Source organism: Microcebus murinus, chromosome 22 (assembly GCF_040939455.1).
Source record: "Microcebus murinus isolate Inina chromosome 22, M.murinus_Inina_mat1.0, whole genome shotgun sequence".
NCBI classification, from domain to species: Eukaryota; Metazoa; Chordata; class Mammalia; order Primates; family Cheirogaleidae; genus Microcebus; species Microcebus murinus.
The window spans coordinates 16,408,138-16,431,895 of record NC_134125.1 but is presented as its reverse complement, the minus strand read 5'-3'; the positions used below and the strand labels follow the sequence as shown (position 1 = coordinate 16,431,895).

Below are 23,758 nucleotides of genomic sequence, written 5' to 3'. Positions count from 1 at the left end.
CATGAGTGTGTGTGTGTGTATGTGTGTGTGTGTGCATGCCTGCAAGAGAATGGGTGCATGTGTGAGTCGGTACAAGTGTGCCTACGTGTGTGCATTTGCGAGTGTTAAGCAGTTGTGTGTATGTGAGTCAAGTGTGTGTCTGTGGCCAGGCATGTTCACTCCTGCACAGATGTGTGCTACTCACATTCCTAGGATGCGTGCTGTAAGCTGTCTCTGCCGGAATGCCTGTGTTTGAGAGGCTGTGCCTATCTGCCTGTTTGATAGCTATAGGTGCATGTTTTAGTAGCTACATGTGTGTCCGCACATGTCTATGTGTGCATTCATGAGTGGCTGTGTATTTGTGTACACACGTGCCTGTGGCGATGTGAGTGTGAATTTGTGCTATGCACTTACAGGCATTGTATACCCACACGTTTTTCAATGTACCTTTGTGTATGTCTCTATGTGCATATGTGTGTATAGCATTGCACACTTGATTGTCTCTCTCTGTGTCTGTGTGTGCACCTGTTTGTTGTGGTGTAACTTCTGTGAGTGTCTCTGTGTATATGTGTGCATTTCTGAACATTTGTATCTGTGCATGTTCGAGTGTACATTTGATTGAGTCTCTGTATACCTGTGTGTTTCTGTAGGTGTGTGCCTATGTGTATTGCAGTGTAAACTTTTTGTGTATCTCTTTGTAGACACAGGTGTTTCTGAGTGTGTGTACTTCTGTATAGTATTGCATACTTGATTGTACCTCTGTGTGTTTCTGAGTGCTGGTGTCTGGGTGTGTTGGTTGCAGAGTACATTTGAGTGTGTCTCTGTGTGCATGCGAGTGTCCGTGAATACGTGTCTCTGTGTGTTGCAGTGTAACTTTTGTGCATGTCTCTGTGTGTGCGAGTGTCTGCGTACGTGTACTTGGGGTGTCGCACTATAGCTTTTTGCATGTCTCTGAGTGTACACATGTGTGTTTTTGAGCATGTCTGCCTGTCCGTGCAGCGGTGTAACTTTTGCTTTCATGCGATGTCTCACGTGTCTGTGTGTACTTCTGTGCACATACGTATATCTCTGAGCGTGCCTCTGAGCATCCCTGGGGTTGTAGGTGTGTGTGTGGGTGTGTGGATGCGAACACACTGGAGAGCTTCCAAACAGAAACCATCCCTGACCCTTTAAGACCACCTTCTCCTGCTCTTCAGGCCTGCCTGTGCTTGTGCTGTGCACCTTCTAAATGCCGATTCAGCAGTCGGTGCCGGCTCTGAGCAGTGCTGGATGTTGCGTGTCCGTTTTTCCAAGTGCCTTTGTTCATAGTGCTCCAAAGCCCGGTGGATCCCCGCGTGGCCCCGCCTCCCTGGCCCCCTGCAACTGCCCCAGTCTCTCTCGCAGGGAGCCTCCACTTAGGACAGTTGCTGAACAAACTCACAGATGTTAAAAGTGCAGGTATAATTTTAGGCAGAAGGTCTGAAAATAGGCCGCCTAGGATGTGCGGAACGTCTCGGCAACAGTGTTTCTAATTAGGAACAACTTGTTTTCCTTAAATAAACAAATCAAGTGAGGGAAGAAATTGCCCAAGATTAATGGCTCCCTGGAGCACGTCCAGATGCTGGGAAGATGGGAACTGGGGTGGGGTGTGGGTGGGTCTTTGGTCCCCATAGACTGCAAATGCTACTGCATAGGGACCTTCCAGATTCTTCCCAAGAGCTGATACGGCAGGGCCTGGAGGGAAGAAGCTGGTGGGAAGGGGAGAAGCTGGTAGGGAAGAGAGAAGCTTGTGGGGAGGGGAGAAGCTGGTGGGAAGGGGAGAGGCTGGTAGGGAGGGGAGAAGCTGGTGGGAAGGGGAGAGGCTGGTAGGGAAGAGAGAAGCTTGTGGGGAGGGGAGGAACTGACGGGGAGGGGAGAAGCTGGTGGGAAGGAGAGAAGCTTGTGGGGAGGGGAGGAACTGATGGGGAGGGGAGAAGCTGGTGGGAAGGGGAGAAGCTGACGGGAAGGGGAGAAGCTTGTGGGGAGGGGAGGAACTGATGGGGAGGGGAGAAGCTGGTGAGAAGGGGAGAAGCTGGTGGGAAGGGGAGAAACTGATGGGGAGGGGAGAAGCTGGTGGGAAGGGGAGAAACTGATGGGAAGGGGAGAAGCTGGTAGGGAAGAGAGAAGCTTGTGGGGAGGGGAGAAGCTGGTGGGAAGGAGAGAAGCTGGCGGGAAGGGGAGAAGCTTGTGGGGAGGGGAGGAACTGACGGGGAGGGGAGAAGCTGACGGGAAGGGGAGAAGCTTGTGGGGAGGGGAGGAACTGATGGGGAGGGGAGAAGCTGGTGGGAAGGGGAGAAGCTAGCGGGAAGGGGAGAAGCTTGTGGGGAGGGGAGGAACTGACGGGGAGGGAGAAGCTGGCGGGAAGGGCTGGGCCAGGCCAGTGTGAGGCTCCTTGCCGAGGTTTGTTGGCTTAACTGGGATGGATGCATCAATTGGGCGGGTGCCCCAGTTCCTCCCTGCTCCCAGTATCCATGCCCTTGGCCATGACACTTTGCCATTCTCATTCAAGGGGGAGGCAGGCTCATGCCCCTGCTCCCTCCCTCAGGGTTCAGCCACGGGACCTACTTTGGCCATTAGAGTCAGGCAGAAGAGACCGTGTGCCCATTCCAAGTGTAAGCCTTAGGACAGCAGAACCCACCTTTTGGGCACCAGGGACTGGTTTCATGCAAGACAATTTTTCCGCGGACCCGGGGGTGGGGGGATGGTCTCAGGGTGATGCATGCGCGTTACAGTTACTGTGCAGTCGAACCTCTCTGCGCATGGCAATCTGTATTTCCAGCTGCTCCCCAGCGCTCGCATCACCGCCCCGGCTCATGGGGCGTTAGATTCTCATGGGAAGCGCACAGCCTAGATCCCTCGCACGCACAGCTTACAGTGGGACTCGCTTCTGCGAGAGTCCGACGCTGCTGCTGACCGCCGGCAGGCAGAGCGTATGCGGATGGGGAGCAGCTGTAAATAGAGACGACGCTCCCCTCGCTCAGCCGCCCCTCATCTGCTGTGTGGCCCTGTTTCTAACAGGCCGTGGATCGGTGCCAGTCTGCGGCCTGGAGGCTGGGGACCACAGCGCTGGGGACCTTGTGCGTGTTCCCACTGTGGCTGGGGAAGGGCGTCCCTGAGCCTGGCCCTAAATGAACGTATGTGAAGCCCAGCTGCACAATGAACACCTGTACTTCTCGCTGTTCGTATCCCATGCCTGCCTTGCTTTCTGCCTGTTCCCAACATCAACAGTAATAATAATGGTAGATGACGTTTACGGGATGCCTACCAAGCACACACACCTTGCCGGGGGCTCTACCTGTCACCTATTGCTCATGGCAACCATAAGAGGCAGTTTCTGCTACAGACTTCTGTTATAGTCTGTGAGGCTCAGAGAGGTGAATGGACTAGCCCAGGTGATACCGCCCAGAAGCGGACTTCCCGGGATTTGCACACAGCTCACCTGATGTCAGAGACCCAGGTTTGTTTTTTTTTTGAGACAGAGTCTCGCTTTGTTGTCCAGGCTAGAGTGAGTGCCGTGGCGTCAGCCTAGCTCACAGCAACCTCAAACTCCTGGGCTCGAGAGATCCTTCTGCCTCAGCCTCCCGAGTAGCTGGGACTACAGGCATGTGCCACCATGCCTGGCTAATTTTTTTATATACATATCAGTTGGCCAATTAATTTCTTTCTATTTATAGTAGAGACGGGGTCTCACTCTTGCTCAGGCTGGTTTTGAACTCCTGACCTTGAGAAATCCGCCCGCCTCGGCCTCCCAGAGAGCTAGGATTACAGGCGTGAGCCACCGCGCCCGGCAGAGACCCAGGTTTTTAACCACGATGTCATATTGCCTCCCCCATGCTGGCAGGCATGTTTGACGCAACTGATGTCATAGTGAGCATTTGGCATTTCCTCCGTAACTCACCTGGAGGCCGGGTTGGCGGGAATGAATCATGTCACACAAGTGGGAGGTGTCTGGGTGTGGGGAGAGTTGCTCACGTATTCATTTATGCATCCGTCCATCCACTCACACACTCATTCATTCAGCATCAGTATCTGCTCAGAATCTTCTAAGTGTCACACTCTTCACGGCGCCTGCAGCCTGGGGAGGAAGCAGGAGAGCCTAGAGGCAGATCAGACTGGGGCCCAGTCCAGCCTTCACCCCATACTGGGAGCAGCTCCAGCCACACCTCGCTGGGTCGTTCTGAGGATCGAGGGAGGTTATGTTGGCACAGTCCTTCACACGGTGCCTTGCATGTCGGAAGCCAAAGTACATGGGAGCCCTTCTTCCTCCTAGTCTTTCTCCCCTTCCTCCTCCTCCTGATGGAGAAGACAGTTGAGTGTCACGGCCAGAGCAATGCAGAGATGGAAGAAAGAAGGAGCCTCCGGATCCTGGCCTGGATGGATAGCCAGCCATCCTCATTCGACTGAAATTGAGAGGGTTTTCCAGGATGCAGAACTTTCAGTGCTAAAGCTAGGAGAGTCCCACACAAAGCAGGGCAAGCTGGTTACTCTCGTCCCAGAGGAGGTGTAGGACCCAGCTTAGAATGATCTAGAATAAGAGTTGACAAACTATGGCCCACAAGCCAAATCTGGCCCACTGCCTATTTTTGTAAATAAAGTTTTATTGAAACACAGCCAAGCCCATTTGTTTACATATCGTCTGTGGCTTCTGGGGAGCTACAACAGCAGAGTTGAGTGTTCGTGACAGAGACCCCATGGCTTGCAAAGCCTAAAGTATTTACTGTCCAGGCCTTTACAGAAATCATTTGCTGACTTCTGAGCTAAAAATCCCAGCCACGGCCCTGGCCCTTGGACAAGGAAGACCAAGGCGAGAATTCGATGGACTTGGCTGAATCACTGTGAATCAGTGACTTGTGGGGTTGACATTCATCCCAGGTGAGGCGCCAGGAGAGGGGCAGGAGACACCCACAGATTCTGGGAGTTAGGAGAACTTTTAGATGGATAGATGGAGACCTGGAGAGGGGGAGAGATGTCCCAAGGCCACCTAGACAGTAGGAGGCAGGTGACCATGGTTTACCTGGACATCTGTGAGGACAGTTGTGTCCCCCCCACCTCCAGCTCCACTCCCAATCAACTGAAGCATCCTGGAGCGAGGACCTACAGGGGTGCAGGTGGGCCTGAGCCAGCGCAATGCTTCTCCCACCTAGATGTTCACGATGCTAGCCTTGCTGCCAAGTATTGTGGTGTTTGCTGATTCCTCTAAACTCCGGGAGTTTCGTCCTAGGAGTGGCAGGCAACAGGAAGAGTCCCTCAATGGGAATTGAAGAGATATGAGTCCCAGCTCTCCACGAACTGACTTAGTGGCCATGAGCAAGTCCCTTCCCCTCTCTGGCTCTCAGTTTTCCCATCTGTGGTATGGGAGAGAAAGAATACACGATCGCTAAGGACTTCTCTGGTCTGGCTTTCTACGGTTCCATTTTCTTTTCTAACTGGAGTAGCTCCAAAGCCTGTCTGTATGTTGCTCAAGGTGGTCCTGCAGGCCCCTGACCTGCAGACGCTCCTGGTGGCGAATCATCATCATCGTCATCGTCGTGGTCAGCATGGCTTCTGCCTGGCACTGTCATCAGAGCTGCACGTCCACTCCCACTGAATCCCTGTGACCGTCCTGTGAGTTAAAGGACTCCGTCTCCACTTGACAGATGAGAATGCTGAGGCTCAGAGACTTTCATTCACTTGTCCAGGGTCACACAGCCAGGAAGTGGCAGCGCTGGGGTCTGTCTGACCCCAAAGCCTGTGTTCTCAGCTGTCCTCCTCTCCTGCCTCCCCGCTCTGATATGCTGCCTCCTCTGTGTCCCCCTGGTGGGAGCAACGAGCTGTTCCAGGAACTCCTCAAAGGAGCCTTTCTATTTTCTCTCCGTCTCATTCGTTATCGTGGAAATGGCATGAGCTAGGCCAGGGTCCACCCCACAGGCTTGAGCATGGCAAACATGGGTCTAGCAGCGAGGCTGAGGCTGGGGGGGCTTGGGTGACTGGACCACAGGGGGTCCCCCTGCAGGGACAGTGAACAGCAGACGACCCAGACAGGTCTGCGGGCTGAGTGTTCCAGGCTCTGGCTTTGCAGTTTCATAGAAAGTCCCCAAGCTTCCAGGAAGCTGGGGCCACATGACATTTGCCATGATGAGCTGAATCGAAGTATAGAGTAGTGGCCTGGAGACAGTAGGTCTCCTACATTTCTTCCTCTCTTGAGTTGTCCCCAAGGCAGGCCCCATTTTGCTAGGATGTCCCTGAATTCTCCCCCTAGGGTGTCCATTGATAAGCCAGTGACCTGAGCTCTTTGCATTTTTGAATCCCCAACTTGCGGGGCCAGGTAGAAAACCTAGACTCGTCGGAACAATCGGATGAGTTTTTATTTTCACGTAGCTCTCGGGTGTATCGCCACCATAACTGCAAGCCATTTGTCCTGGAGACTCAGCTAAGTATAAAACAGAAAAAGACAGGAGTCCAACTTAATTGTCCCAGTGTCTGTATCAGAACAGAGCCAGTATTCTCTCACTCAGAGCCTGTTTACTCTTGCTTTGCACACGATTCTGATAAGCTCGGTGACCCGATTTCCCAGGCTTATGGCGCAGAGAAGGAGCACACGAGAAGTGCGTGGGGTGGTGGAGAAAGCACAGTGACAGCAGACAGGAGCAACAGCTGACAGCCTGAGAACGAGGGCACGGATGAAGAGATTGTAAGAGAAGAAGCATGAAAACAAAAGAATCACAGCGTGGGGGGAATTTAGTGCACGGGTCAAATGACCTCCTCATCTCGGTAGCTTGCATTTAGCTTGCTGCTATAGGACGGGGCAATTGCTGGCCTCCGCGGCAGCCCCAAGAAACAACAGTGAAACCCTGTTTAGTAGGCAGGGCCAAGGGCAAGGAATAACTCCTTGTATCAAACATTTTGAGCTCATGGTTAGGTTAATATATGTTTCTGTGTATAAAGCCTCAGGTGTCGGGAAAATTCACTTACACGAAACTCTTCGTTTTTCACCACGTTGGGGAAGTGACATCTGACTGTACCTAGAAGAGTGTCTGGCACGTGGGAGGTGCTCAGGAAATGAGCATGCTTTGAAATCAGACAGACCCAGGTTCAGATCTCAGCCACTTAGCAGCAGCCAGGGCCTGCTCTCTGGCCTTGGTGTCATACCCCCGCCCGGCTACACCGAGGACAGCCACAAACGAGCTGCAGCTGCTGCAGGCAGCCGAGGTGCCTTCTCGTCCGTGCGTGGCAGAAGGGGCAGCTCGACGGCCCCGGGCTCGTGGCATTTGCTTCGGTCTTCTGTGTCTTCTCGAGTGGAAGCTGGTCACATACAGAAACGAGGCAGGAGAGAGAACAATGGGGAAGGCCCGCAACAAGGACGGGACGTTGGGGTGGAGCTGGGCGGGCCAGCCTGTAATACATGCCCCAGGCTCAAAGGATTATGGTGGCATCTTCCTACTAATGCACGTCCGGTAGCTGGACATCAATGCCCGGTTTGACTCTGATCTGCCTCAGGAGTGAAGGCTAAGAGATTGGTCTTTCTTTGGGATTGAACAGGCCCATGTGCTGATCTTAGCTCTGTCACTTTATAGGCAAGTTGCGTCCACTGTGCCTCCATTTCTTCATCTGTAAAATGGGAAAAATAATGTCCACCATATAGGGTTCTTACAGACATTTGTTCAATGACACAATGCCTGGTGTGAAATACACACTCAACAAGGATCATACAAGCCGGAAGACAAGTCGTTTTCTCCAATGGGCCTAAGATTCCTCCTAGTGATGAAGTGTCCACGGGCATCTGTCCAGGACCAGTGGGGAGACGAATTTGCCAATTTCTGCATGTTTTTCAAACCAGCTGGGGCATCTCTTTGATGCAAGTTTTCTCTTTGAACTTCAGCTTCCTCTTCCATGAACATTATTAAGTGATTCACTTGATTCATAAGTGTATTCATGCATTCATTGGTTTATCCAGCACTCCCCGATTCGGCGCCTGCCTCATACCAGTGCTGCCAGAGCCCGAGCTAGGCCCTGGGAGAAGGGTCTGACTAGATGGAACTGGGTAGGGCTGCCCCGTGGGAGGGCAGAGAGGACACATGCATAATTGTCCTGGGTGGGCAGAGCGCTTCACATTCACAGCTGTGTCCCTGCACCAAGAGGGGACTGGCACACAATAGGTGCTCAGTGTTTGTTGAGAGAATCAATGACTGGGCGCTCTATACTTCACACCATCAGATGAGCGGATCCTATTACTATCTGAGCCCCAGGATTCTCGGGTCCCAGGCTGAGATTAGCAGCCTCAGTTTACCATCTTAAGAAAGAAAATAGGAATGGTATGAGTTCCCAGGTCATTCCTCAGGCATTGGAGAAGGTCTGTCTCCAAATAAAAAATCTGATGGTTGCATGGGGTGGAATTAATTGGGGGAAACATACTTTCAAACAAGGAAGGATTTATGGCTGAATGACCTGTAATAATTCTAGGAGGTACTCTTCTTCTCATTTCCATTTTTATGGAAGACTCCCTCACCAGCCCTTCTGACGTGTGCGTTCGAAACGGACCCAGAGCGGGCACCCAGGGAGAGTTCTTCCAGCCCAGCTCTAGGTGGGGAGGCGGGAGGGGTCCGGGGTGGTGCGTGCCCCAAAGCGAGTGATTTAGAAGCTGTGCAGTGTCCGAGTTCCCAGCACGGGCTCGGGACCTGAGCCGCTTGGCTTCACAGCCCAGATCTAACTCACTCACTTGCTCTCTGACTTTGAGCAAGTCTCTTAACTCCTGCGCCTCAGTTTTCCCATCTGTAAAGTGGGGATGAGAACAGCAATACCTTCCCCTTGGGTTGCTATGAGTATTTAAGAAGTGAATTCACAGGAAACCCTATCACAACGCCTGGCACATAGTAAGTGCTCAGAACAACATTCATCATCATCATTAATATTATTAGTGGGGAGCCAGCAAAACCCACGTGAGGCTCCGGAATGCCAGAATGGGGCGCAGTGGGTAATAAATAACAGAAACTCACCCAGACTGGCCGAAGCCAGTGGTGGGTGGGTGGGAACTTAGCTCAGCTGTAAAGGGGCATCAGGTTTGGGGGCAGACGGTGCATCAACTGGCCGTGCGGCCTCAGGCCAGTGGCATCGCCTTTCTGTGCCTCTGTTTCCTCATCTGCAAAAGGGGGTGGTGAGCCGACGTCTCCAGGACTGTCGTGAAGACAGCGCAACCTCACGTGCGGAGAGTTTTCAGCACAGAGCGAGAGCTCGGAAGGCGTGTGGGGGCGGGGCTGGGACGGTGGTGGTGCCGTCCTGAACCACGTCCCCAGGCAGCCTGCCTGGCTTCCTGTCCTGGCTCTGCCGCTTCTCAGCTGAATGGCCTTGGGCCATGACTTCACCACTCTGTGCCTCAGTTTCCTCATTTGTAAAACCAAGATATGCAACGGGAAGGGCTGAGTGAAAAGTCAGTGAGTGGCACGTGGCATAGGGTGCAAGTACTGTAAAAGCGCCTGTTGTCGACATCATCGGTGCTATTGGGTGGGTAGCTTTTATTTCAAGTGCTGTCAGAGGTGGATTCCGTCCAAGAGGGCAAGGCAGCTCCGAACTGTGCTTAGGCAGAGTGATGGGGCGTGGAGACCCTCCTGGCATTGGGGTCTCTTCCCGTCATCCACCCCTGCAGTACAAGAGGGGCTTCCTCCTGTCACTGTCTTTCATGCCAGCCTGCCGCTCTGTCTGTGCCCCTGGTTTGGGGTCCTGGCTGATCACGAGAGGCAAAACCCATGTGTCACCCAGGGGGAGACAGGTGGTGACCCGGGGCCTGCACAGTTCCTTCCTTGAGTGCCGGGGCCCAGGGTGTCAGTGGCAGCAGTGGCTTCTCCCCTTGGCCTTGCCCGGGTCTTCTTCTGCCCTTGCCCCTCGTCACCCTCTGGGAAGGGACTTTGTCACCCCCACGTGTCCTGCCAGCCCCTGGCTTAGTCCCAAAGGCGCCGGCTGCTGTGGCCGCCGCACCTGTGAGTCTGGGCTTCAGCAGAGCAGCCCCCTGGGCACTGTGATGGTGGCACTCGTCTGAGTGTCACAGAGTCGGTGGCAGGGCTTGGACCAGAGCCTGGGCCTTCTATGTCCCGATCCATGACAGATCCCCCGGCCCCTTAGATTTCGTGCTGCGTTCGTGGAATGAATGTACGAGTCTCCCGTGGCTGCTGGAACAGATGCCTGCAAATGCAGTGGCTTGAACAACACAGACCCATTATCTCCTGCTTCTTCCGGAGGTCACCAGTCTAAAAATGGGGCAGCAGGCTTGTGTTCCTTCTGAGGCTCTAGGGGGAGAATCCACTTTCTTGCCTTTTTCCAGCACTTGGCTTTTCCATTCCTTGGCTTACGCCCCCACACTGCGCTGACCTCCACGCCTGTCATCACACCTCTGACTCTGACCCTCCGTGAGGCTCCTTGTGGTGACACGGGGCCCACCTGAGCAATCCAGGACAACGTCCCCATGTTGAGATGCTCAACTTACTGCCATCTGCAAAGTTCCTTCTACGATGTAAGGTCACCTATTTCCGGATTCCGGCTCTGCCTGTGAACCCGACGGTCCCCTAGTGAAGACTTCAGGTAATGAGGAATGAAACGATCCCATTAAGCCCTGGCCACAGCAGAGAGAAGAAAGCGCCCCCCACTTGAGGTGGGGGCCCATTGAAATCGCAACAAAGAGCAGACAGAGCAGCATGAATCCAGCCTCATTATGCAAAACTCACAGCCTTCCAAGCCAGAGGTGAGCTTTGCAAAAAAAGAGTCAACAAATTAGTGTCTTAATCTGCTTTAAGTTGCTTAAATGCCCCTGTCTTCCTTCCATTGTCACCTGATGGCCTGTGGTCTATTTCCACTTTTGTTAGAGAATTTTTTTTGTATTATTATTAAAGGAGGGTTTTTTTTTCCTTTTTGAAAAACAAATCCCAACCGTGTTTTGATAAAATAGAATTAAAAATGGGAAAATGCCACAGAAAGCTTTGATATTTCTCCTTATGGGACCTGACTGAACTAATAATTATATATTTCTTCTCAGTGCAGCCTCCTCTCTTTCCTCCCTGGCTTCCCTAGCATAACTCAGGGACCAGCAGCTCGGAACACTTGCTATTTCTAAAATCCCCACTCTCGACTCCTGGAGAAAGAGGGACACCCCTGTAAGAGCCCAAGATTTCTAACCTGGCAGCTTTAGGTATGGGGCAGATCTTGCTGAAGTGCAGCTGCTACTCATTCACAGCTGTGCAGCCTTGGGGACTTCACTTCAACCTCCTTAGCCTACGATCACTCCCAGGCAGAATAGAAATGAAGATAGTGTTCACATTTGTCAGAATTCTTTTGGTTGTAGGTGGCAGAAAAACCCAACTTAAATATATTACACTCTTTTATTCTCAGGTATAAAAGGGAGTATATTGGCTAGTGTAACTTAGCAGAGCTAGCTTCAGGCTTGGCTGGATCCAGGAGCTTGACAATCTCATAGATGTCTCTCTCTCTCCACCTCCTTCCCTCCTTTCCTCCTTCACTCTTTGCCCACCGTTTGGCCTCCTTCTCTCTGTGTGAGCTTCCCTTTAGACTGGCTCTCTTCTTCTGGGCACAGATCCCCACCAGCAGCCCTGTGCTTGCATTGTGGCAGCGGCAAGCCCGAATCCAGTAATTCTGAAATTGAGACCTGCAGCCTCCTGGAACCCATCACCGGGATCTGCTGATCAGGGCCAGGTCAGGGTGAGGTCAGGGTCGCACGTGACCAACCCTGAAGCTTTGTCAGGGGGAGGAGTGAATTAGTCCGGGGAGGGGTGAGTCACCAAAGAAAAATCAGGACCTAGTTAACCAACAAAGAGGAAGAGATTACTGATCAGACTAAAATGACTGACCGACAAGCCACCTAGTCCGCATCTCAGGGTTGCTGTAAGGGTGAAGTGAGGCCAGGTGTGCAAGGCACTAAGCACCCACCCCAGCATGCAGCGTACTAAGTACGTGCTACCTATTGCTGCAGCCGCTGCTATTATGGTTATTACTAGCATGGCCACGACATAGACCAGGCAGGGCTTCGGCGAGTATTCAGTGCAATGAGCGGCACCCCATGATCTGAGCACCCAGCCTGGTCACCCCACTAATGCCTGCAGACCATTGGATCAGTCACTTCCCTCTTTTGGTTAACAAAAGTGGCCAGTTTCCCAACAAGTCCCCACCTCCTGTGGGTGTGTCACTTTCCCAGCTGAAAGCTGGAATGGCTCAAAGGATACAGGGAGGGCTCCCAAATCCACAGCCCCCCCCCCCAGGAGACAGGAAGGTCCCATAGGCAGGAGACAGCGCAGAGGAAGGTGAGCCAGGGACCAAGCCCCCCGTCTACAGAGGGGGAGCCTTTCCCCGTCCCAGCCCACCGTTGCCACATAAGAATGTGAACACAGGGTGGTCACCTCTCTAGATTTTTGTTTCCCCCAAGAGAATTCCACCAATTCAGGCAATTTTAAAACACAAAGCATGCCAAATGAGCATGTCTGTGAACTCACTCATTCCACGGCTTATAAAGCCAGGGCTCCCAGCACGGGGGCCTCGGAGCCTGCACCCTCCGAATCGTGCAGAGCTTGTGCTGTGAATGAGCTGGGAGGAGACGCCCGCCCATTGTTCTAGAAACCTGGGGCAGTCGCCCTGTGCATTCAGCGTCCCCTGTAACAGCCAGCCGCAGGAGGAGCACCTGGTTTGCTCTGAGCTGCGCCGTGTCCGTAAGAGGCTCTGTGGATGGGATTCAGCGAGGACGACTGTGTAGGCGCAGTTCATTTTGCTGCCTGAGATTATTAATGTTCTCTCTGATTTCCTGCTTCACGCTATTGATTTCCCGGGATAAAACTCCCTTTGCAGAGGCTGAGAAGGTAATTCAGCCGCCGTCCCTCCCTCCAGATGAGGGATTCCACCCTGGCTCTCCCCCGCTCTGTGGCTGTTCGACCGAGCGCGAATCGTTTCATCTCTCTGCGTCTCGGTTTTCCCATCTGCAGCCCGGAGATCCCCGTAGCTCCTGCCCCCTAAGGAGGCGCCAGGCACATAGTAGGTGCTCAAGAAAGCATAGCTCCTCTTGTAAAACTACAGCCCCAAAGCCTGGGGAAAGGGAGAGAGAGGAGGGTGCTCCCTGTGATCACTAAGCACTCGCTGTGTACCAGGCCCTTTCCAACACAGTCTCCTCTGCCGCCCGTAGCTGGCTTTCTCGAAACTTCTTTTTTACAGAAGAGGAAACTCCAAGGGGCAAAGGGACCTGCCCAGGGCCACATAAATAGGGCATGCCCGAGCTGAGATTTGAGCCCTCGCTTAGCTGAATCCAGAGGCCCTGCCTCTCGTGCCAGAGCCCTGCCTTCTAAGGGAACCAGTTTGCACACACACTGGCTACACCCACGAGCACCAAGGACCCCTTAGCAGTGGAATCCAGGCCCAGCTCTCCTGCTAACTTGCTGTGTTATCCCAGGAGAATTTCTTGACCTCTATGGGCCTTTCTCCCCCCCCCCCCCCAGCTCCTTAAATGCACCTTGTTGCCTCCTGCCCCAGGGCCTTTGCACATGCTGTGCCATCTGCCCGCCCCACCCCCGCCCCTTTCCACCTGGTTCATGGCAACTCCTCCTTCAGGTCTGGGAGGAAGTGTTCCTTCCAAGAGTTCCTCTGAGGCTCCCAAGCTCCAGATCATTCCTTCAGGGTTTGTGATTACAGCACTGTGGAATGATGTCACTAACCTGCACCACCTCCAGCAGACTGCTTGGCTGCAGCAGGGAGGAGGAGCTGGTGTCAGGGAACCAGCCGTGGCTTGTTTGGCAGCCTTCCTAGGCTCACGGGCCGAGCCCGCCGCGTGCACACAGCAAAAGTGTGGAGTTAATGGATGAAGTTAAAAGGGGGCCTTAGGACACTCGTATGCTGCTGACGGGAGTGTGAATTGCCACAACAGCTTTGGAAAACTGTTTGGCAACATTCACTAAAGTGGCCCAATACATCCCTAAGATAGACACTCAACAGAAATATGAATACATCTTCTTGTACTTTTTTTTCATGATCTTCATAATAGTGAAAAACAGGGACTTACGCTCATGTCCACGATGGTAGAATAAACAAGTAAATGAGGCCTAGACTTTGCAAGGAATAGTAAGTACGCAGCAGCGACAGTGGGCAGCCGGCAGCTAGATGCCACAGAAGGCTGCAGTGTGTAAAAACAATGTTGGGTGGAAAGGCCAGATACAGAAAAGCACATACTGCGTGATTCTAGCTATAAAATGATCAGAATAGAAGCCACACTGTATTATAGTGTCTAGGATGCATGTGTGCTTAGGTAAAAACATTATAAGGAAAAGCAAGGAAGAAATGACCGTGATAGTCAGGACGGTGGCTACCCGGGCTGGCGCAGGAAGGAGGCATGTCGCTTAGCAGGGAACACAGCAGGGGGGCTGGGGGCCCGGCGGTGGCGTCCCTGGCCCTGGAAAGGATTCCAGGGGTGTCCATCCATTGCCCAATCCACCGGATTGTACATCTTTGTTTTATGTTGTCTTCTGTACCTGAGTCCTGGCTCCCATGAAAAAAAATCCCCTGTGTCCCCCCAGATCATTACCTCTTGGGGACCTCATCTGAACTATTATTGCTTCGGCCTTCTGCACAGAAAATATCCTTTGATGACCTGTTTCAAGCCCAGTTATTCTAGTTTGCTGTGGGTGTCCCCCAACAACCCCCCCCCTGCCCCCCGCCCCGCCCTGTGACTCTCCCAGGGGCCAGATTTACTTGTGTGAAAACAATGGGAGCATCTTTTGTCTTGGCACAGAGGCCACCTGCCCAGAGGACACAATTAGCTCCTTTTTCAGAATGTGATAAGGCTAGAAGGTTGATTACCCCAGAAAAAAAAAAAATAAAGAAAATACGAAGGGAAGAGAAAAATAAAACCCCCAGACCTGAGAAGTGTTTGCAAGTGCCTACTTTTGTGGGGGAATACAAGACAGGGAGATAAGCCATCCAGGGTGGGGCTCCAGTAGCAGGGCTGGGTTAGAATCGGGACGCGGGGGCTCCAGGGCTCCCCTGACACGTTGGGGAGCTGAGTCTCAGGCCCAGGGTGGGCCGGCGTGCAGATCTAGGAAAATTAGGTCTTGGGACTTTATTGTCTCAGTTGTTCTCCTACAACCCTGACCTCCGCTACTGCACAGATGGGTGCGTGGGCCTGAGCCCTGCTCTTGAACCCGGGCCCCGGCTGGAGAGCAGAGACAGTGGTTTTTTAAAGGTCCTGGGAGCTCAACTCAGGATGGATGAGGGCTGAGGTCTTCCAGGGGTTCCCAGAAGCCCAGCTAGTAGTTTTGGATCATTAACTCGTTGATGCTGAACTTCATCCATTTCAAAAACGTTTATGCATCTCTTGGCGTTTATTGAACAGCTATGAGCCGAGCTTACCTGGGACTAGACTCTGCTAAACATCAGGGATATAATTAGAGTAACCTGCAGGCTTTGATTTGCCCTGGCTTCTCCCAGTTTGAGCATGGAAGGGCTAACCGTTCCGGGGAACCCCAGCCCCAGGCAAACCTGGGTGGTTGGCCACCCTGGGATGGAGAGCCAGGCGGTCTGACATGCGCCCTCCTCAGCTTGAGGGGAAGGCGTTACAGACCCACGTGACCAGCGAGGACTGTGATGGGGGAGGGGGGAGGGCGGGTAGGGGAGCGGGACTGGGCAGCGGGTAGGGGGCATGGAGGGGAGATGCCATGGGAGGCCCTGGGTCAGGTTGGGCGCCACCCGGCATCGGGAGCCCTGGGGCGTGAGGGGAGGGCATGGCGGCATGACATTCCTATTTAAGGATTGCCCTGGCTGCTGCGTGGGGAACAGAGCAGGGAAGGGAGGGTTAAGGACGGGCATCCGGAGACCCTTGGGGGTGGGGGGCCGCACTGCTCGTTTATCTTTCCAGACACTCGCGCCAAAAACCTCAGAGTCGTCTTTGACTTCTTCCTCTCCTGCCCCACATAAGATTGTCAGCAACTTCTCCACTTCCGTGCGCCACCTCCATCATTGCTCCCGCGAGTGCAGCCTCCCATCCCTGCCTTTCCTCCACAGCTCCGACCGCCCCGCATCTACCAGGGAGTGACTTATCTGCTCTGTTTACTGCTCCTGTCTCCCCTCCAGAACAGTGTGGCCACCTCGGCATCATTGATATTTGGACTGGGATCCTTCTTCATGGGGGGCGGTGGGCAGCTGTTCGGTGCACAGAAGGATGTTGAATAGTTTCCTTGCTCCCCCCAACCCCCGCCACCAGATGCCAGCAGCATCCCCCCTCCCCGGGTTGTGGCAGCCAAACGTCATCTCCAAATCCCCCCGGCTGAGAGCTGCTGCCCCGGCTTGTGAGTTCCGTGAGGGCTGGCGTGTCCCTGTGCTCCTCACTGCAGCCCCGGTGCCTAGAACGGGGCCTGGCTCACGGTGGTGCTCATGGGATGTTTGTTGAATGACTGAGTGAGCATGGCGTGAGGAGATGATGAGGAACGGGCTGGGGTAATGGCAGTGGGGTAGAGTAGAGGGAGGCGTTTGGGAAATAGGTAAGTGACAGAACCAATGAGTGAATGGAGCTACCATTGTATTTGTGATGGTGATCACCGCCCCCCACCCCCTGCTCCACTGTCCTCCCCATGGCTTGAATTCCTTTCGTCCTATGACAGAGGAACATCAGAGAGGTTTGGTGATGTGAAAAATTACACAGTAATGAGGAATAGAACCTTGGTCACTAGAAGCCAAGTTTAGGCCAGGTGCGGTTGCTCATGCCTGTAATCCTAGCACTTTGGGAGGCCAAAGCAGGAAGATTGCTTGAGGCCAGGAGTTTTGAGACCTGCCTGAGCAAGAGTGAGACCCCGTCTCTACAAAAAAGAGAAAAATTAGCCAGGCACAGTGGCGAGTGCCTGTGGTCCCAGCTACTCGGGAGGCTGAGGCAGGAGGATCACTTGAGCCCTGGAGTCTGAGGTTGCCGTGAGCTATGATGACACCACTGCACTCTAGCCTGGGTGACAGAGCAAGACCCTGTCTCAAAACAAAGAATGCAAGTTTAGAGTCTTTCCAAGTGTCAGATGCTGTTGTATAGTAACAATGACTGCCGTTTAGTGAGCTCTTGCTACGTGCCAGGCACTGTGCTAAACACTGGGGACGGTCACCTCGTCAGAGCCCCTGACGACAGCAGGAGATTCCTAGTATCCTCCTGTTTTTACAGATGGGGGCTCTGAAGACCAGAGAGGCGGGGTGAATTGCCCATTGTCACACAGCAGGAACGGAGCTGGGCCTGCCTGACTCAGAGTCTGAGGCGACCTTCAAGGCAGGGGTTGAGGGGACACAGCCCCCTCCAGGTGACAGGTGTCCCACAGAGGAGACATGATCAAAGGAGTCCCACTGGCGCGCTAATCCCTGAAGGCTGCGCCTCAGAGTGACTTTCAGGGAGCCCTGTAAAGTGACTTTCAGGGAGCCCCAGAGGCCCCTGGCTGCCGAGTGAAACTTCTTGGTCCTTCATCTTGATCTCCTGGCCCAGGGGGACGGGCAGGACCCGGCTGGAGGGTGGCAGCAGTCAGGCCAAACACCAGCAAACCGCTGAGCAAATGGGGGGTGGGGTTACTCCATTTCATCCAAAGACACCAGGACTCAATATTCGCTTAATTAGCTGCTGGAATGGAGACTAATGGCAGCAGTAGCTTTGTAGTTTTAAAGAAAATCTCCCCACATTTTAGCACACCCCCCCCACCCTGCTCCCTTTGTGGGAACTTTCCCAGGGGGCCTGTTACGGAAGCTGTCAATATGCACCAACGCTGGCTGGTGTTGCCAGCTAGGCCCCCAAGCCCTACGAGCAAAATCCTATTAAGAGCCCACTTTACAGATGGGAAAGCTGAGGCTGAGCCCGCTGCGCCCAGTCTTCCTGGAGGGGCAGGTGGGTGCCCTCTGGGGGTCGAGGTATCTTATATACCTCTATAGATCACCCCAGACACAGGGCGGTGTCAGTATATGTCTTTCCTGTAAGGCTGCATGCTCCTCGTGCGGAAATGCGCTGAGCGAGTATTCATGGAGCCTGCTGTGTATACAGTGGGGAACAAGACAGACCCAGGTTCTGTCCACTGGCTCTTACGGCCTGATTGTAGCAAACCCTTAAGTACCGCCTGCTATGTGCCAGGCACTGTTCTCTGGGCAGCGCATGTGTCGGCTCATGTAATGTTCTCAACAACTCTAGAAGGTATGAACTATTATTGTTCCCATTTCGCAGATAAGGACATGGAGGCACAGTGAGATCAAGTAGCTTGTCCAAGATTCCATGTGTTGTAGGTGGTAGAACGGTGGTTTGGACCCATGATGCCTGGCCCCAGAGTTCAGCTCTTAACTCCATGCTAATGACGGTAGTCACAGTAATAATAAAAGATTATTGCTATGTATTGGGCACATTGCAAGGATGATCTCATTTAATCCTCACAACAGCCCTGTGAGGGCGGTGCTGTTATCACCCCCATTTTATAGATGGGAAAACAGAGGCTCTGAGAGGTAAGCCGGGTTGCTCAGGGCCACGCAGCGGGGAGCAGAGCCGGGGTTCGAAGCCGGGTTTGCCTGATGCCGACCAAAAGCTGTGCTCTTAACCACTGTGCTGTCCTTCTCCTCTGGGCAGGGCTGGCTTTAAATCCGTTTCTTCAAGGAAGGGTGGTGAGCTCTCCAACGGGCAAGGCTGAGTGTCTTGGGAACATGGAGGAAGGAGACTGGGTGGTTTATTTTGGGGGTTGCAAGGAGCTCTCCAAGGACGAGGCGGGGAGGCTGGGATGGGAAGGGGAGTGAGAAAAGACCAAGCGAAGGCACTCGGGAGGGCGGGGCTATTCCAGGGAGAGGGGGACCAGCTCCCAGGGAGTCCCCTGCAGGGGGGGCTGGGAGTGGCAGAAGCGCATTATGTCTGGCTGTGGCACACAAGCAGCAACAAAAGAGGGAAGAGATGACAGCGGAGAGAGGCGGGCAGGGCCCTGGCGTACAGTAGGTGCTTAGCACATGCTTGGGAGTGAACCTGGGTCTTCACTGTGGCCCTCCTTTTGATGCCCCTTCTGTCGACTCTGCCCTTATGGGATTGTCCCCTGCAGGGACGTCCAGCGTGGTGGCCCTGGGGCCAAGTGTGCGGGGCGAGCGGGCAGGTGGCAGACCTCGGGGAGAAAGGTTCCAGAAGCCAACCTCCCAGTGCAGCCTGGGGGGGGGTGTTGCAGCCTGGCCCTCGCCCCCGCCTCACACCCTATCCTCTCACCTGAGTCGCTCCTTAGGTTGGGGCTCCTGCCGCCCCAGCGCCAGCCGGAGCCCTGGCCGCTGCTGCCCGGCACCTGCCCCGGTGTGCGGCATGGCCAGCGCCCGCTGTCGCCAGCCCCACGTCCCACTGCCTTCCCCGAGCCAGCTCCCAGCGCTCTCGCTGTGCTGAGGATGTGTGGGTGGCCCCGCCGCTCGAACTACTGACCCGGCACCTGCCTTGGGCTTTCTCAGCCTCCGCTGCCTTGTGGTTTGGGGCCGGGTGATTCTTCACTGCGGGGCTTGGGGGGATTGGGGGCCCGTGCATTGCGGGGTGTGGAGCAGCATCCCTGGCCTCCACCCGCCAGATGCCAGAAGCACCTCCTCCCTCCATCGCGACGACCAAACACGTCTCCGGACAGTGGCGGGTGCCCATGCCCCCTCGGGTCAGGGCCGGGTAAGTGGGGACAGCGGTTCTGCCGGCTGGAAAGACGGGAGAGGACGGAGCTCGCCGTGTGGACGTCAGAGGTGGACAAGCCGAGGCCTCCCGGGCCCCCCTCGCGTCCGTTATGCGGGAGAGATGGTCAGAGTGGAGGGCCTGGCCGAGGCACCTGGCCGCTCAGACCCAAAGTCACGATCAGACTCTAGGCCCAACTCTGCCGGTGCCTCCCGGCGCAGCCCTCCCGGGCGGTGCTGGCACACGGAGCGAGCGCCACCTGAGTGTTTGTTAGCCACGCGCTTGCTCACTGGGGACTCCATAGAGGCCGCTCCCTGAGAGCGCTCAGCGTCGCAAGCCTACTCCACAGGTGAACGGCCGATTAATTGCTCTCTTTGGCCAGATGACACTTCTCGTCTTTTTCTAGAATGTGCATCTGTGTCCTCCCCGCCCCCCGAGGCCAAGCCAGTCCTTCCCACCAATTCTCCTAACTCTCTCCCTGCCCTCCTGCCGCCCCTGCTGGGCCAGATGGGGGTAGGACGGCTCCGTGATAAGAAGGCCACCGATCCCCTTCCACGGACGGACGTCACTGCCCTCCCGGAGCCGGCTCAAGGCGTCGGGACGCTTCGGTGGCTCTCACAATGAGGGCATTTAGCAGGACTCCCTCCCCCGGGACGCTCGGAGGAAACTGGAGGAAGAACGGAGAGGAGAAATTAAACCCAGTAAAACTACCCATTCAGATGGCCTTGCCCTGGGAGAAGTGGCCAAGCCGGCTCTGATTTCAGAGATTTTTAGAAAGTGCCTCTGTGTGGCTTGTTTATGCCCCACTGGTGGGCTGATAGGAGACGGTGCCCACGGCGGGACAAAGTTAGAGCCCCTCTGGGGGCCGAGGCAGGGGTCCAACCTGAGCAGGTCGGGTGGGGAGCGAGAGAACAAGGGCTTTGTGTGCTTGGGCACAGGGACGTGAGTGCCGGGCTCCAGCCGGGCGCCGGACGCAATCAGCAGTCCATGATGTGGCCAGAGAGATGCCAGAGCAGGCACTGAGGCTGTGTCCCCAAACAGAGTGTCTTCCTGGTGTGTCACAGCAGGGGTGATGATGAATCCCCCCTCTTGGTGGCAGAGCCCGCTCTGGGAGAAAGGCGACTCCCAGGAATTAGCCATTAGCCAGGCTCACCCCAGAAGCCAGAGGGGAGGGCTTGGGTTTTTTCCCTGCAGGGACATAGAGGAGCCTGGGGGAGGGGTTGGTTGCAAACTCTGAATGCATTGGGGGGCCAGGGAGGTGACATGAGGCAGGCTTGCTGCAGACCATAGCAGTGTGGGCATCTCCATGCCGAATCCAAAGGCTCAGTTTACCCAAGCTGATGGGTGGATGTACTGGGATCGTATCCCAGCTCCTCCCCTTGCTAACCAAGTGACCTCAGACAAGCGATGTAATCCTCGTGCCTCAGTTTCCCCACATTTAAAATTGGGTTAGTGCCGGTATTTATCTTGCGGAGTTGTGTTGTAAGGGTTAAAGGAGTTAACACACAAAGCACTCAGAACGGTGCAGGCTCATTCTGTCTTTCAAGAGAAGCAGGAACACTGGGTTCGTATTTGACAGCTCTCAGTTGTTCAATGTTGGCAATGAATTCAAGTTAAAAAATGAGTATATAAAACCTGGGCCCTGGGCCTCTGTAGACCACAGCCCATAGGCCACCCTGGCAGCCTCTGGCTGAGGGTTTTAGACAGAGTCAGGCTCCAGCACTGGCTCTAACCCGTTTCAGTTATTGAACTTGGACACGTGACTTAATTGTCTGTACCATGTCTATGTCATCGGTGGTATTAGTGGGGATCCCGGCTCCCTCAAACTGGGCAGGGGGTGGGAGTTTAAGTAACAAGTGGGGGTGAGATGTGGGAAATTCATGAGGGATGGTGCAGCACCCCAGAGTTACCAACAGTGGGGAGCTGTTACTGCACCCAGGCCTGAAAAGGCAAAAGGCAGGAACCCAGAGAAAGCAGCTGCGTGGAGAGTCACCTGCTGCTCCTAGTTCTTTGGTAGAGGAACTCAGCCGGCCATGGGGGCCCCAGAGGGTGGTGAGGAAGAAATGAATGCCCTGACCATCCTCGACTCAGCTTCCAGTCTCCTGCTAGGGCATCCCTCTGGCCAAACTCTAGAAGAAGCCAGGGAAAGAAGCAGAAAGCCCATTGATGTGGTCCACACAGGCCACCCCCAGGCAGGCAGCAGGGGCTGGAGGAGAGCAAGCCCAGAGCGGCAAACAGAAGGCTGCCGACAGTTCTGATAGACGAGAGTGACGCTCTTGTCTTGCCTGTCACCATGCCGCCGGAAAGCTTTCCTTCGTCTGGGTAAGGCGTGATGCTCCACACGTGGTCGTAGCAATAAGTTGAAGGTATTCCTATTGTTTTGGGGGAAGGGGGGAGGGCAGAGACACTGGGAGGAAAGCCAGAGGCCCTCCACCCCAAGTGTCCTCAGAGTGGGTGCATGGCCCGCGACAGATGTTGAAGGACGTATCAGTTACCTACAGCTGCTGTAACAAATCACCCCAAACTTGATGGCTTCAAACCGCACACAGTTATTCTCTTGCAGTTCTGAAGGTCAGAAGTACAAAATGGGTCTCACTAGGCTAAAATCAAGGCGTCACGGCAGGGCTGAGTTCCTTCTGTAGGCTCTTAGGGGCAAACTGGTTCCTTGCCTTTTCCAGCTTGTAGGCACTGCCCACAAGGCGCGGCTCGTGGCCCCTTCCACCTCCAGAGCCAGCAATCACGTCCCTCTGGTTTCCAGCTCTGTTGACCCATCTCCCTCTCCTGCTCTGCCCTTTTTTCTTTGTAAAGCCCCTTGGGATGGTACTGTGGCCCCCAGATAATCCAGGATAACCTCCCATCTCCAAAGTCCCTTTTGCATGCAGGGTGGCCCAGTCACAGCTTCTGAGGATTGGGACATGGACCTCCTTGGGGGACCGTCACTCTGCCCAACACAAAGGGGTTCTAGGAAGTGACCCGGAGGGAAAACATCTTCCCGCTGCCATGCCCAACACTCCAAAATCAACCCATTAACGTGGCTTCTTGGGATGAATGATGTTTTCCAAACTCCAGCACTTCTTCATCTGCCTTCCAGAAGTTTCCCAGACCTGCATGTTTTTCTTTAAATAGACCTGAAATCAACTCATTATTTTACTCAGCTTCATCCTAAGTGATAATACATGTGAAATCAAGGTTTGATGTGTTATTTATAATTTTTCTAACTATTCTCATTAAAATAACTACGTAACGGTTGACTGTTTAAGAAACGTTTACCTGCGTACCACCCAGAAGTATCCCGTGGACCACGTGAGTGTGCGTGAGCCCACACGGCAGAAAGCCCCGATTGCCACATCCCCTGTTAAAAGGTGAATTCGTTGCTTGGATGGATCATGCCCCACATCCTGGCCTGCAGCCACAGGGTGAAGTTATGGAAAGAGTCCCGAGACAGGAGTGGAGAGACTTGGGCTTTGGTTCCGGGTCTGCTCTGTGATCGCAGCCAAGTCTCATTCTCTCCTGGGCCCCAGTTTCCCCTTCTATAGGGTGCGCGCAATTCCTAAGGTTCTGTCTAGCTCAGACGGGGTACGGTTTTGCTATTAGCCCATTAAGTGTGAGTAATGAGAGGCTGGGGTGCAGGATAGGCAAGTTTTGACGTGCATGGAGGAAAGCTGGCATATGGGGTGCTGTTGGGGGCATGCTGGGGCCCCCCTTCCCCAGGGCCAGAATGACTGCCCCTCCTGGTGCTTACCTACCACAATAGCCACATAAGCCTTGTGTGTCTCAACCGAGTCTAAAATAAGGACTCAATATATCATCTGGTTGTTGAATGACTGATTGACTGACAGAAGAAATGGCAGTAGGATTCTTGTGACGGTCCTAATACAGGCCCCGCTTAGGACTGGGGACCCTTGGAAAACTTAGTGGTGAGCATGTGGTCTCTCTGAGTCAGACAGATCTGAGTTCAAATTTCAGCCCTACCACTTATGACCTTAAGCAGGTTACTTCACCAGTCTGCACCTCAGTGTTCTCATCTGTACAATGGGGATAAGAATAGCACCTACTTCATAAGTCGGTGGTGAGATTTGAGTGAGATAATCTAGGCAGAGTGCACAGCCAGTGCTCGGCGCATAGTTGATGCTCCAT

The 23,758-nt window shown here is 54.1% G+C and overlaps 1 protein-coding gene across 2 annotated transcripts in view; it reads left to right on the top strand.

The window, feature by feature from the left end:
• The window catches only part of WSCD2 (WSC domain containing 2), a 113,057-nt gene that overhangs the window by 3,211 nt on the left and 86,088 nt on the right, over window positions 1-23,758 (top strand). The window lies entirely within an intron of this gene.